Source organism: Haemaphysalis longicornis, unplaced genomic scaffold (genome assembly GCF_048455015.1).
Source record: "Haemaphysalis longicornis isolate Haplotype H1 unplaced genomic scaffold, Haemaphysalis longicornis Haplotype H1 scaffold_5, whole genome shotgun sequence".
Lineage (NCBI taxonomy): Eukaryota > Metazoa > Arthropoda > Arachnida > Ixodida > Ixodidae > Haemaphysalis > Haemaphysalis longicornis.
The window spans coordinates 156343713-156359527 of NW_027526385.1; the positions used below are offsets into that span (position 1 = coordinate 156343713).

Consider the following 15815-nt stretch of genomic DNA (forward strand, 5'->3'; position numbering starts at 1 on the left):
AGTCTGAAGATGCAAGCGATTCGGATACTGTCGAAGCTCCCGTGCCCCCGCCAATCCAGGTGATGGACGCTGTCGACCTTCTGAGGCGGTTTGTTGGGGGGCGCAAGAGGGTGCCGCGGAAGCTTTGACTTCACTGGCCAGCTACGAGAAGTGTGTTCTCACGCTGCTCACAAAGCGCGCGTAGGCGAACAGTACTAGCTTTGTCGGTTGGCAATAAAGTTGCCCTACTTTCGATTTTACGAAGTTCCCGATTTAACGAAAGAACTCGCTGGTGCCGGTGATTCCCTTAAATCGAAGTTTAACTATATATATATATATATATATATATATATATATATATAGTCTGAAAAGGTAAAAACTCACACAGAGCGTGAACAAAATAAGGTTAGTAGAGACAGAGACACACGAGAAAGACGCAGAAAATAGAAATAAGTTTACTGACGTTTCAGGGAGAGGACTCTGAAGAAAGGGAGTTCTCTCCCTGAAACGTCAGAAAACTTATTTCTATTTTCTACGTATTTCTCGTTTGTCTGTCTCTACTAACCTTATTATTATATATATATATATATATATATATATATATATATATATATATATATATATATATATATATATATAGACCCGCCGCGGTGGCTCAGTGGCTAAGGCGTTGCGCTGCTGAGCACGAGGTCGCGGGTTCGATTCCCGGCCGCGGCGGCCGCTTTTCTGATGGAGGCGAAAAGCAAAAACGCCCGTGTGTACGAGATTTCGGCGCACGATAAAGATCCCCAGGTGGTCAAAATTAATCCGGAGCCCTCCACTACGGCGCGCCTCATCGCCTGCGTTGCGTCGGCGCGTTAAACCCCACAATCAATCAAATCAATATATATATATATATATATATATATATATATATATATATATATATATATATATATATATATATATATATACAGTTTATGTTATTCACAACATGTTTACAAGAGGTATTCAGAACATTGAATTTGGAATAGGTGGACGTAAGAATTAATGGAGAATACTTCAGTAACGTGAGATTTGCTGATGACGTTTGCCTTGTTAAGTAAGTCGGTGATGATGATTGTTCGACGTTTATGGCGCAAGGTCAACTAGGGCGAAGAGCGCCAAAACAGTGGTTATGCATGACGTATGAAGACGTAAACTCTAAAATCGCTCAACAAAAACAAAAGTAAAATCAGTAAAAGACAATGAGGATGGCTGGTGTAAAAGGTCAGGTTGTGATTGCGCGCTGCATGAAATTAGGCGTAAAAACAAAACTACGCGTGATAGGAAATAAGGTGTGAAAACTTGGTTTCGGCAAGAAACTTAAAGGTACGTTGTAGAGGAATCATGGGATCATCCGCTAAAAAACAATGCTGGGTGTAGTTGAGTGTGTTGTCTGTATATATAGTTGGTCTAGGTGTTTTCGTCTTGTGTGGAGCACTTTGCATGTAATTAGAATGCGAATTACGGATAGGCCCTCCCCGCACGTGCTACACAAGGGTCTTGGAGATCCAGTGGGCAGACGGGAGTGTGTCGCGTGTGTGTGGCCTATCCGTAATCTAGCCAGGGCAACTTGGATGAATCTTTTGTATGAGTCAAGAGTCAGTAGTGTATCGTCTATAAGTGTGGTTTTACTGCACGAAACTTGTTGCATGTATGTTTCCTCCAGTCGGCTTGCCATGTTTTGCGGAGTTATTGTCTGGTGTGTGGCTTGAGGTCGGTGTAGGGTAGTGTTGCTTTGTTTACTGTGTTTCGGAGTGCAGCACTGGCGGGCATTTCATCCGACAGTTCATTTCCGCCGATGCCAGAGTGGCCTGGCACCCACCACACAGTCACCTGAAGGTTTGAAGAATACGCTAGCACAATTAATTTGAAGACAAGATTAACGACATGGTTTTTCATTGACTTTCCGGATGACAATGCATGGACGACGCTCAGCGAATCTGTATATAGACCTAGGAATATGATGTTCAACTATGTGATTTACAACCAGAAAAATGCTATATGCTTCTGTCGTAAAAATGTTTGTCTTTACCTTCATGGTTCCACCTGCTTTACAATTGGGTCCATGCGCCGCACAAGACACCACAGTGAAAGTTTTAGACGTTAAGTAACTCGGGGGACGAATCGCAAAGCATGATAACCGCACTGGACAAGCAGAGTAGAATTATGGGTGTGAAAATTAATGTGCAGAAAACTAGAGCTATTCTCAATAACCTCTGGAGAGCACAGCGGTTTGAGATAGGTGGCGAGGCAGTGAAGTGGGAAGCGAATATATCTACTTAGGCCAAGTTGTCACCCCGGATCCCAACCATGAGGCAGAGATAATTAGAAGGATAAGAATCGGGTGGAGTGCATTCGGCAGGCATCCTCAGATAATGAATGGCAGCCTACCATTGTCCCTGAAGAAGAAAGTGTTTGACAGATGCACCCTACCGGTGCTCACCTACAGGGCAGGAACTTGGATGATCACTAAGAGGGTTCAACTTAAATTGAGGACGACTCAGCGAGCAATGGAACGGAAGATGGTAGGTGTAACATTAAGGGACAAGAAGAGAGCGGAGTGGGTCAGGGAACAAAGGCGTGTTAAGGACATATTAGCAGAAATTAAGAAGAAGAAATGGGTGTGGGCAGGACATGTAACGCGAAGGCAAGATAACGATTGGTCATTAGGGTAACAGAGTGGATCCCTAGAGAAGGCAAGCGTGACAGGGGGCGGCAGACTGTTAGATGGTCAGAGGGAGATCAAGAAGTTTGCGGGGATAAATTCGTCGCAGTTAGCACAAGACCAGGGTAATTGGAGATTTATGGGAGAGGCCTTTGCCATGCAGTGGGCGTAGATGGGCTGATGATGGTAATGATGATGATGATATACTCTGAAAATAAATAAAACTTGCAAAGAGCGCGAACAGTACGGTAACTAAAGACACGGACACACGTGAAAACATCTATGCGCGATTTCGAACACCGCGATATTGCGCCGAGTAGTGCGTCAGCTAAAATGAACACTGAACTTAGAATAATCGCAGCAGCGCGATGGAAAAATTGGAAAACAGATGCAATATGCCTGCGGACTATCGCCAACATCATCATCGTCAGCAGTAGCAGCAGGAGCATCACTATCATCACCAGCTACTTCTTAATTGTCCACTGAAGTGCTCCTTCCCTTAACTTCCCACAGATACTATATAGTGTCATCTATTCGCTGCCCACGAATGCCGTATACGCAATATTCCTTCTGGTCACGCCAGGTACTAACAATACAAAGCTTACGCAATGTTGAAAACAATGCTAGTGCCTTTGAAGACCAGAACGTCTTTTAACCAGTCCCCTTCAGCTAGCCGCCCGACACGAGTATGGTTGGGCGCTTTCCCAGCCTTCTATCCGTGACGAGTTGTCCGAGGCTTCTGAAAATCCGCCCGCACGTATTTCATCGTGTAAATCGAGACATAAGGAAGCGGGCACTTCACATCTAAAACGTTTTTTCCAAATTTTGTGCACTGGTACCTGCGAGGTACGCACATATGTCTGTCTCGATCCAAATTCTTCGCCGTGTGTAGAAGTATCTCCATTATATATATATATATATATATATATATATATATATATATATATATATCAGAGGCTTGCAGACGAAGGGCCTATCGCTGCATATCACCCAATCAACCGAGTCCGTGCAGCTGTCACGATCCTCAGTCTGACAAGGCGGGAATGCGCTGCACTCTTCTCTTATATTTTTGAAACGAGGCCCGTCAGGGACGTAAAAATGGTTGACATTGAATGAGTCACCCAAACTCAGTTAGAGGGCACAGCAAAGTGAACGCGTAGACTGTCGGTTGAATGCATGCGTCATTTCCAGACGCGTCCGCGCGGAATTCTTAATAGATGAGCGCATGGCCGGGACACCAGCGGTTGATGTTAGCTCGAATTTCTACTGAAACACTGGGACCTCAACAATTATGCCGGTTTTTGTACGGTGACAGAGGAAACTGGTTTCGCTAAAAACAGAGTAAAAAAGAAAAATCCGCACAGCATTTTGATGTGCAAATTTTGAAGAACCTAGAGGGCTCTGAAATTTCGTTTCTCTACGAAGTTTGCTTGCAGTATTCTCTTTATCTTGTTTTTCAACGTGTTTTCTTTGTTTTGCTTGTAATATGTCCCCATGTAAAGTAACAAGCCCTGCCACCAGCCCGGCTGACCTCACCAGTTCACATAAAATAGTCCTCTCTCTCTCTCACACACACACAGACGGAGCGAGATTACGTATATTAATCTTCAAAACGAAACGGTCGGAAAATACGTACCTCGCACTCAAAACTCAAAATGGCTGAATACGCTTTCCATACTAAATACTATGGTACACGGTCGACCCTCGTTATGACAAAGTCAGGTATGATCAATTTCGGGGTTGAGACGAACAGCACTGTTGCTCTTCTTGTAAGTGCACAACGAAAAAAAAAAGAAAAACGTCAGCTCAAAACGAATTTCTCATTTTACGAGCAAATTTTCACGGTGCCTTGAAGTTTGTCTTGTTGTATGTGTTGTTTATTGGCGCAAGGGCAACTTGGCCAAAGAGCGCCAAATACGAGGGTTTTGTATATTTCTTTGGGGGTATACTTCTTTAGTTAAAATTGTTCAAAAATAGTGTAGGGGGCCGTCTCGTTAAAAGCAACCTATTGGTGTAGAGGACCATACTGGTAAGAACTAGAAGTGGTGAATGGAAGGAGGAGGAGGAACAACTTTATTGGAATCACCGGCAGCTGGGACGTGGCCGCTACGTCGCGGAGGCCTGCCCGGGCCTACTCACGCTTCCCAGGTGGGGTTGCGTTTTCGGGCCGCTGGCGTGCCAGGGCAGCCTTCGCCTGCTGGACTGCCTGGATTTGTGCACTGTAGTCTTTAACGTTCATGGCTTCTGTGATATGAGAGGGCAGAGTTCCTTGCGCTGCCTCGGCAGGCTGTGTCCTGCAGTTCCAGAGTATATGGCCGAGTGTCGCACGCGCACTATCACATACACGGCACATTTCACTTTCGTATACACCGGGGCACAGATGTTTTGTAAGCACTGGGGTAAGGATCGATTCGGTTCGGGTCTGCCGGCACCAGAGCATCTCTACGTCGCGGGAGGGGTCCGGTGAAATGCAGTTCAGCTTTCAGTGACTACGAAGAGAGCCCTCATCAGGGGGAGATCAATGAAACAATTATGGTCGATATGAAATTGTTTGCAAAAATTGTTTGTTTGAAGTTTGTCTTAAAAGGGATTTTACTGTATACATTCTTGGGCGACAGGTCATGAGCGCTGCCTGTAGAGGCGCCACTGAAAGCCGCCTAACGGTACATTCCGAAAGAAGCCACGGGTCGTCCCGACCGCTTTCTCATATCCCCACTTCCGCAGTTTCCAAACACCTCACACCTCTGATTTCACGTTTGCAAGATTCAGATGCGATTGTTGCTATGATTGCGGAAGGAATGGTGGCTTCGTAAGGGCACATTTACCTCCGATTCGATGGCAGTGAGGGTCAATCCAGCGTCAGTGCAGGTGCGTGCCACAGACCAGCATCGTGAAGCGAGTGTGCTATTGTGTTCACTCGTTTTTCAAAATTTTCAAAAATTTCTCGGTGCACCGCTTTACTGAATGGAACTGATGAACTCGGGCCCCCAGATGTGAAAGCGTTAACGGGTAACGCCTTAACGTTGTTCAGAAGCACAAAAGAGAAGCCCAAGCGACTTCCACATGAGGACAGCGGCTCATCAACACCCACGATATGCGTTCTTTTTACCGCTGTCGCTTGCTTCATTGAGGTTCTGCCGGATCGGCGACATAAGGACGGATCGACGCGCAAAAGGGTACGTCCGAACGGGCGTTTCGCAGTAAAAATAAATGCGCTTAAGGGGCCGACGAAGACAAAATACAAGTTTCAACTCATTAACGAAAACTGGCGCAGTATGCACCAGTGGTGCAAGGCTGGAGAAACATTAGGGATGGCAGCCCCCCTCCCCTCGTCGGAGACCCGGATGTTGCACCTCACTCGGATTTCCCAACTTGCCGCGGAAAGTTCTCCACGACTGGCAGGCCCGGGTCGTTGTGTCCGCAGCCTTTCACATGTCTCCCAATGTGGGCCGCTATAGACCTTTTTACCTTCTTCGTCCTGAGAGCTACCATTTCATCAGCGGGCTGTGCTAGCGGCCCTATAATTGGACCAGTCGACAGGAAGATGTCACTGCGCATGCGCAAGATTATGTCGCGATCTTATTAAAGATTAACAAATGATAAGGTCAATAGCACGCGCTTGAACCCGCGGCTACCCGCTTTGCGAACTCGGCGTCTGTGCTTCCCACCTCAGGCGCGCGAACGCACCTGAACTGGCGAGGAGAATTAAGCGCACGCGAGAGATCACGCCTCGAACGCTGGGCAGAGTGTTCTCGAAGGTCGAGCTGGCAGACGCCGGGCGCTCCTCACGAGGCGCACGCGGTATTTCTGCTCTGATAGGTATTTTATTCTGGTAACGCTGGAAGGTGGAACGAAAAGCTTTTTGTAGCGTAAGCTACACTGGCCGAGGTTGAGCAGTTTCGCGTGGGCCGTTCTGCGTAAGCGCGAGGTTTGGATCGGATCGGATTGGATTGGACTGGTTTGGATTGAATTGGATTGGCTTGATTTGGCTTGGATTGGATTAAATTGGATTATGTTTGATTGTAATCCAATCCTATCGGAGTACGGTTGTGTAGATAATTGGGTCTGCACATTCGCCGGTCTGCGCATTCCAGAGGAGTGACGTCATAGCCGCGGCAGACGCACTGGCGCCGGCGCGTGACTAGCTCTGCGTCTCGGTTGCGCAGTAGCCAAGTCTGGCGCTGCGCCAGAGCCGCCTGATAGCTGTTTCGCGTGGCTCCTGGACAGCCGTGCTGCGCATGCGCGAGGAGCAGTGACTGGATTGGATCGGATTGTAAATCGTTTTAGCAGCAGTAAGCATGATAATCAGCTTACCCTAGACAACCAGGAAACCTAAGAATAACCACCTGAACCTCAGCTGACGCTACGTATATCCTGGCATAGCCCAGCTAAGTCACTGCTAATTTTTAACAGCTTTGCCCCGACATCAATGGTACCAATTTTATCGCAAGCTTCGCACAAGCAATCGAGAATGGAGATATTAAGCGAAACTGATGAAGCAATGGCCACTTTCCTCCCAGTGTCCGGCGATTTGTCTACGAAGTTGCAGAACCTTGTGCTATTGACGGCCGCCAACCTAACCCGCGGTCAAAGAACATGACTGGACGATAGGGGGACAACTAGCTTCGTTTGATCTCCGTTTTAGGGGCCAAGCCCTGTAGGGCCTGTTCGCGTCTCCTGTCGTCGTCGTAATCGTCGCCTGATGTAGTCACGGTACTAAAACATCGGGAAACTCGTTTACGCCCGAACGTAACGCATGCTAAACAAACACCGGGACACTCGTTTACGCGTCCCGCTAGAGCTCTAGGGCTTCGTATTACAAAGACGAGAGACTTTTACAGCAAAGCGGCATACATCTATTCCTCAACGGTTTCATCTCCGCCGGCAAGAACGCCAAGGCCCAAAGAATACACTTGTACACTGCATGCTTTGCCCCTCCCCAGGTTTCACGTTAGTGAAGATGGGGGATTTTTTTTTTTTTCGCTGACGTGCTTGCGTGTTAACGAGCAGTTGACACACTGGTGACTATGTTTTCAGAGCTGCCTTTATTGCGCCACAGCTGCCCGAAATCGGTCACTGCAGCGCGAGATTCGAATGTTTTACAACGCTTAATGTCTTTTTTTTTTTTTCAGTTACAAAAGCGTCTTTCGCGGCTGGAATGCAACTTAGTGACCTACCGAGGGCCAGTTCATTCAAACTGAACAAAGTTGACTTTCTTCTTAATGGGCCCTTTTGGTCTGCGGACGAAGCTTTTGACGTGTCGTAAATTGTTCAAGTTAGGGGACCACGTGTTACCCAGGTGAACCTGCCACCGAAATACGCGCGCTCTACATGTCCCCGTGCCCCTTTTTCCGCCAACAGCGTGCGTCCGTGAGACAGAGTTTATCCCCGAGCGCCAGTGGTTACTCAACTGCACAGCCTCTTTCCGAACGGGTATAAGCCGAAGATAACTATTACATATACCAAACAAGGTTAAACTGCGCTAACTATGGTTGACCACAGAGAGAGAGCGGGACACAAGAATCACTGCGACGCAGCTTAACCTTTTTTTAAAGACTCACTTAACAAGTGCTTCTAAAATGTATTCTATGGCTTGACACTAATCTTATCAGTCAAGAACATTTCCAGAAATACTGACCTGGAAGCGGTGTTTGTCCGCCGAAAGCGTCTACCAACGAGAGCTTTTTTCGGATAAGCTGGACACGGGGGTACATCGAAGACCAAATGATGTTTTTTTTTTAGTGAAAATAGCGAACCATAGCAACCGATAAACGAGGGGAGTTTTAAAGGGGCCGCCCAGACAAATACGAGTTCCTTTTTTTTAGGGGCGAAGCACCTTAGGACGTCGTTTTGTCCGTGGCTTGTCCCTTGGCGTCCGTGTACACAGTGTTGCGCATGCGCGAGGAGCATTGGATTGGATTGGATTTGGATTGGATTTTTTTAACAGACTGCTTTGTACCTATAACAGCGACGACAATATTTAAATTTAAAAAAGGGGAGAGGAGGGGGGCTAACCCGCCGAAGCTGCGCTTTCGCTCTGAGGCGTGCCGTAGTGGACAGCTCCGGATTAATTTCGACCACCTGGGGATCTTTAGGGTGTGTACAAATCTTTCCTCTTTTCGTCTCCACCTGAAAAGCAGCCTCCGCGGCCGGGAATCGAACCCGCAACGTCCCTGGGCTCAGCAGCACAACGCCTTGGCCACGGAGCCACCGCGGCGGTTAAGGTAAGCATGCGAATTTTAACGACTGCAGACAATATTTTATTTATTTTATTTTATTTAAAAATACTGCTAATCCCTTGTCGGAATTTTCGCAGGAAGGACATCATCGGAAAAGCACACAATAAAAGCACACAATAAAAACATATCCGTAAGTTATACATCGTTTAGGATACGCGTTACATTGATGCTACCAAGTTCTCGCAATTTCGAGAAATTTGAAACATTTTTAACATTTCGTATTAAAAATGTAAAAAATAGAAGCCATCGCACTGCGTGAAGGTGGATGACCAGGGAAGCTGTATCACATCACACACACGGGGTTTTATGCACCTGTATTTATTTTCCCATTTGGTCTTACTAGTGAATATGGCTTTGTCATTGAAACTTGGAAGGGCTACACTTTTTACTCCTAGCAGACAGACATGGGGTTGCTCGTTTCCCCGACGTAGGAGCCCACGTGCGAAAGCAGACGGAAATTCCACAATCTTTGGAACTCCACTGTAACTGTAAACTAATTACGGCGAGTTAAGGATACTCGTAGTAATGATAGAGTCCTCCTAGCGGCCAATTGTCCGACAGTTGCTTTTGGGAAAGTCTTGACCGAAGGAAAGCTTTAACGCGAGGCAATTGTGCCTCACAAGATTTCTTGGACACGAAATATCCACGGAACTTTAGGCATTCACAGCTCCGCTGTAAGAGATCGGTTTCCCGGGCTGGAGTTGAGTCGAGTCAGAGATAAAAAAGTTGCGTTCAAATTAACCCTGTATGCCCAACCAATGAAACCAATAGATAAACATTGTAATGCTTTGTTACATTGTAGTTTGTGACTGAAACAAAAAACCACGAAGAAAAATTTTTCTTTCTCCCAGGGTTTCAAAATTACATAGTGTATCATAAACGCCTAAAGAGATACGCATAAACGCATAGTGCCTACATAGATAATGTAGGTATATAATGTAGCATATACCAATTTACATGTAGGTATATGTATACCTACATAAAAGTTGGTATATAATGTATCATACACCAATTGAATGTAGGTGCAGACCCACTGAGAGCGCTTACGACGGAGGAATCGATCTTGCAAACTGCATTTGGGACTCAATGCGGCGAGTTATCGAGCTATAGATCCTTGAAAAACGCTTAGGAGGTATTAGAAATGATACTAGTGGGCATTTCATGGCGGTCGAAAGGCCCAGGGGCGAGTAGAAAAAACCGAAAGATGGCGTATCTTACACAATACATTGGGCATTACAGGGTTAAACAAGATTGTATTTTGTATACACGGCCCCTTTAAGGCTGGGTTAATGCAAGCAGAGTGCAAATTTTCAACAGCGTTCTGGTCTGAAACCTGGGGCGGTATTCTCGAGTTTTGTCCCTCTTGCGTCCCTTTCAAAAGTGTCCCTTTTGGCGCGCCCTGATTGGCTAAAAGCAAACAACCGGAAGTGACGTAACGCAAGCGCAACAAACCTACTGCCAACGCCCACTGCTTAACCGGAAGTGCGTCACGATGAAAGGGACTCAAAAGGGACGTTTTCAAAAGGGACAGTTACGAGAATACCGCCCCTGGTCTGAAATTCTAAACCAGGGTTTGAGCATCAGACGCGCGGTGGAGTTGCGGAAATGGAGGGATGAGGTGAAAAAACTTCACGCCGAAGAATAGGCTCTGCGAGCGCAGAATAATACCCCTGTCACACGGAAGATCTAATGACGTTTAGAGCAAATGTAATTCGCTCTAAGCGTCATTAATTCGACGCTACACGAGAATACCTAATGGCATTTATCGGCTAACTAAGGTTCGCGAGCTCATTCAGCAGCCAAATGGGTAGCCTCGACAGCAGTGGCACGTCACTATACTCGGTTACAACTCAAGAACGGCACCACCTCATGTGGTGTATCACTCCGCCAAAGCGCCGGACCCGTGACGTCAGTGCGCGCGCGTTTTGAAAGGGGTTTGCTATGAATGCGTGATATCGTCTGCCTTGTCTCACGCAGTTTGTTTGTCGTCACTGGAGTCGTTTATGAGCATAGTAAGTCCAAAAAATCACGGGAACGGCTCACGCCATGTTCAAAATATTCCCAGTAACGCTCTACTTGCGCCGCGCGGAGAAACATCCGGCTACGGTGATAAGGCACATCGGCAACTTCCGGTGCCGTTCTTAAGTTGTCACCGAGTATAGATAAGAATGTTCAGTTATAAACCAAAGAATACTGTTTCTAAAAACTGTTAGTAGACTTCAATTTTCCCTTCATGTTGTTTTTCAAATAAAGAACGACAAACAAGTACTTACAAAAACGAAAATCTCGTCCCCAGTGCGCGCGCTACCCTAATACGGATTTTTTGCGGACGTGTTTCGGCTTGTGATGTCTACTGATGCCACCTAAATCGGCAATTTTCTTATTTTGTAGCGTAAGCTACACTGGCCGAGTTTGAGCAGTTTCGCGTGGCTCCTGGCGAGCCGTGCTGCGCATGCGCGAGGATCAGTGACGTGACACGGCACACGAACGTTGCTCGCTGCCCGGCGTCTCTCACACTACACACGCGCCCAGCGTCTTCGCCGACCTCCGTTCCGCACGTGGCGGCCCGGTCCACTTGATGATCATGCGAGGGGTGGCCGAGTATGGAACCGATGGCTCGTGCGTAGCAGCAACAGCGGCGTGCGCCTGTGGAACCAGCTTACTCTCTGGGGGCGATTGGTGACGCTGCGGCGGAGCCGCTTGATAAATATACATGTCACATAATGCGTATACCATGCACGTGTAATTGAAGCAGCAGTAAGCATGATAATTAAGCTAATCCTAGACAACCAGTAAATGTAAGAATAAACAGCTGAACCTTAGCTCACGCTATGTATATCATGGCATAGCCGAGCTAAGCCACTGCTATTTTTTTTATTTAAAAAAATAGTCCTTTGTTATGTTTAAAAAAATGTTATGTTTGAAAATATTCTAGGTGCACTTGAAATATATTTTTGCGGATTTTGCGAGCTCTCTAATCGTCACCGCTATCACTATCGAATGACATTTGTTTCACCGTGTAGACCCACACGACCAAACCGAATTAATGTCATTAGCAGCTAATGGCGTTCAGCTTGAGTGACATTATATCTTCCGTGTCACAGGCGTATTAGAGCACTGTGAGAAAGGCTTTCCCCTGCTTCAGCGGACATAAATAGGCCGACGTCAACGATGAGCGTCTTCAAGCAAATCTAGTCCTCAGGTCTCGTGCCTGGATTTCCGCCCATTCTGAAACCGGTAGCCTCATTACAGAGATGGGAGATTTCCGGCATTTACGGATGTCGCAACAAGATAAATAAGGGCTCCGATGAAGGCGTACCGAGAAAAAAAATAAGGGGGTGGGGTTGGAATTTCGACACGTTTCCTGGGACTGAAGACGCACGGGCGTCATCGAGTGTTTTGAATTGGAATACGCCACTGCGCTGTGTTGACAAATCAAATTTGGCGGGTTCACGCGCCGATGCTACACGTGAACTGTTAGACGCGCTGTAGTGCAGGGCTCCGGATTAGTTTTCACCACCTGGGGATCTTCAACGTCCGTCGAAGTCGGCTCTACACACCAGTCTCGTCGCTTTTCGCCTCCGCCAGAAATGTACTGTGTTGCAAATATAGAAAAACAAATGTGAAATATTTCCTGAACAAGTTCAGAGCAAAACTTGCATAATCATGCGCTTCCGTCACAATCATTTTCTTCTGCGTTGGTGTAATGTATACAATGTACAGCGACAAAACGAAAGTGATAACGCAAATAAAAACACGGAGGCCACTCATGTTCGACGCATTTGTAAGGAGTAGAGATGTGAGTGAGTGTGGCCTCGCGTAACCGGAAACAAGGTCGACTACGACGATGACGACATGGCACACATTTTGACCACGCGAAAGTGATGAAACTGCAGTAGTTATCTTTTGTCTGCCGAAATTGATTTTTGACGTACTAGACTAGCCTGAAGTAGCCGCTGCTGTCGTCCATCAAGTGACTGCGGAACTGGTAATCGAGTGGAGAGTCGTACGGCGATGGGTGAGGTCGTGAGACCATGGAGGAAAGCGTGAGACGAACATCTATCGTGACGTCACTTACTACCATCAACGGGCCTCCTCGATTTACCAGTCCTGGACGGTCGGGGGGCAGTCCTCGGACTGCCCCCGGACCGGAAGCCCCATAGGAATACATGGGAAAAACGAGCTCCGGATCGCGTCTTGGGCAGTCCGCGGACGATCCGGGACTGATAATCGAGGGGGCCCAACGTTTGTAGCGTTCTGTTAGGTCACGCGCCGCCGTGGACGCTGCGGTTGGTCGGACGCAATGCACACTGGGAGATTGGAGCATAACTTTCTTGGAGCCATAAATGGGGTAGCGTGTAGTTCACTATGGTATGATAGACTGGAAGTCATGAACGGTTTAAAGGGGCCATTAAGACAAAATACAAGTTTGCATAACTAAAAAAGGCTGCATAGTTCCGGTAACCATTTTACGAATTTTATCGCTAAATTCAAACAACGAAACTACTGAAAGGCTGTGCCCCTCCGCAGCCATTTTCCGGGGATTTCTCTACGAAGTCACAAGATTGTCTGCCAACAGATGCCGTTTCCTGGCGACTGCGGTGCAATGTGTTTAAGGTTGGCCCGTATTACGTGACCATGCGCCTGCTACAGCCCTGTAGCGCAAAATTTGAGTCTTTCCATATTTCTTGCGTTTTTTTTTTTCAGTTACAAACGTCTTTCGTGGCTGGAATGGAGGCGAGTGGGCTATCAAAGGGTAGTTATTTTTTTTTCAAATTGGACGACGTGGTTTTCTGCCTTCATGGCCACTTTAAGCCACATGTGCTATCACGAACGATCTGCGTTGCATACGACGGCTGCACGTATGTTGTATGCAACGAAATTGACCAGCGGAAATTGGCTCTGCAGCACTTCTATTTTGCCGGTACCAGCGTTCAGTGAGACGATACACCAGCTTTTTCGCTGTTGTCATTCGTCTGAGCGACGCACCCAGCAAACGGCCGGTATAGTTACCGCTTCAACACCGGCAAAGGAAACGTCCGCGGCTCACACACAACACGTACAGTTTGGCAGCTTTAGCATCCACACGATCCCCACAGCAGCGTCGTTTTGTGGAAAGAGCCGTTTGCATACTCGGGAGCGCAGCGCGCAAAAATGCGAAAAACAACGCACCCTGGACGAAAAAAGAAAACAGTAGAACTTGGGATCCATAATTTCAAAGATTGTGAGACTTCTAAGTAATTCTCAGAATTGCCCCGTGGCCACACATTACTTAAACTGCCAGTTATCATCACCGGGTAAGCTTAATTTGATCTTTTTTCTGCAGCAACCCAATTAGATCGCGAATAGCTTTTGTACTCATCTTGCGAATAAACGGACGCAATATCTCGCGATTTTGACGAACGAAGACAGCTTCCCGAGTTTTTATAATGCGCTTGATCAGGCGTACTATACCAACAAATCAAAGGTCTGCCACATTAAAAACACTCTCGCACGCAGCAAAGATTTGTCTAAATACTATAGTTCAGTTTTCATTCCGTTCTGAGTTCCGCGGACGCCCGCGGAGATCGGAACGCTCGGGTTCAACAGACGAAAGCGTGCAGTGTGGGCACGCGAGCCTAGCGTCGTCTGCGCAGCGAAAGGGGCTTGGCGCGGCGAAGGAGCTCTTCCAACGCCGACCCCGCCGTCGTGATCCCAAAAGGGAGCGGACGGGGCAAAAAAAGCCACGCCAGCCGCCGCCGCACCGCCATTGCCAAAAACACGCCTCTCATCCTCCGAAAGCATCGGTCGTCTGCGCCGGCTTTGCTCCGGAGGATGCGATCACGGTACGCTACACGCGCGGCGCGCCGACGACAGAGGCGCGGGACACTCCCATCAGCAGACGGTCGAGTCGGCGCCGATCCAGCGCAGACGGCAGGAGCAGCGCTGGCAACAAAACGCGCTCCGCACCCACGCACACACACGAGCACTACTCAGGTGGAGGGATGCTGAGGAGTAGCGGTTCCAGCAGGGAACTCACCGATTTGAGAAGGTCGTCGTTTTCTTTGGTGCCTCCGCACCGCAGGCTTGCGTGTCGGCGGCGCCGTGCGTCGTTTTCTCCTCCCGGCGTTTCCTCCGCCTTGCTGTGTGAGCAACGCGCGGGCGGTTTCGTTTTTCGGGCTTGGACGGCCGCCGCCTGCTGCTGGGGAGTAGTGGTGGTGCAGCCGGCCGCTGTGGTGACGATGCGCTTCACTAGATTCGTCGTCGTCGCGGGCTGGGCGCAGCGGCCGCCATATCCCTTCGCACTGGCACTGCCCTGCCGCCTGCGACCGAGCGAGCGCGCGTTCGCAAACTGCCGTTGCCGCCGCTGCCGAGTGGGCGAGGGTGGCTGCGTGCCCGCTCTCTCTCCCACCTCCTTCCCTCCTTGCGACTCCCCTCCCCGGTCTCGCGAGAGCCCTTCCTTTTCGCCTGACACTTTTGTGCTTTGGGCGTCTTTCCGTTTGTTGTACTTTGTTTATTCGGTGCGCAGCTCCGGAGCATGGCTGGGAAGCAAAGGGCTGAGCCTCCATGGGGCTGAGCGTTTCGAGTGCTTCTCGCGTCGTGTGCAGGAGAACGTGGGAAAGACAAGGCGTGTGGCGCCATCTCTCAGGCGCTCCGCTTACTCACCGCTGCTACCGACTCCACGAGAGGCCGCCAGATTGCCAGGTATGGATTACCTTGGCGCGCAGTGCTCGTACGGCAGGTGGGCGTCTGTGGAAGCGTTTCTGGAGGGTGGAATCGTAAACGCGAAAGCAAGCAGGTCAAACGAGAATATGAATGGTGGTGAACACCCGTACAAGGGTGTTCACCACCTTCAAGAAATAATATATGAGGTGCAGTCGATACCGAATAACAATGAAAACGGGCACATGTGTGCACGTGCTTGGGTT

The 15815-nt window shown here is 48.2% G+C and overlaps 1 protein-coding gene across 2 annotated transcripts in view; it reads right to left on the minus strand.

Annotated features, from left to right (window-relative positions):
* The window catches only part of LOC144138779 (MIF4G domain-containing protein-like), a 159345-nt gene extending 144078 nt beyond the window's left edge, over nt 1-15267 (minus strand). For both annotated transcript variants that reach the window (XM_077671241.1, XM_077671240.1), the window contains exon 1: nt 14927-15267. The gene's annotated coding sequence lies outside the window, so the exon portion shown is untranslated. The remainder of the gene's footprint in view (nt 1-14926) is intronic.
* Between the last annotated feature and the right edge of the window lie 548 nt (nt 15268-15815).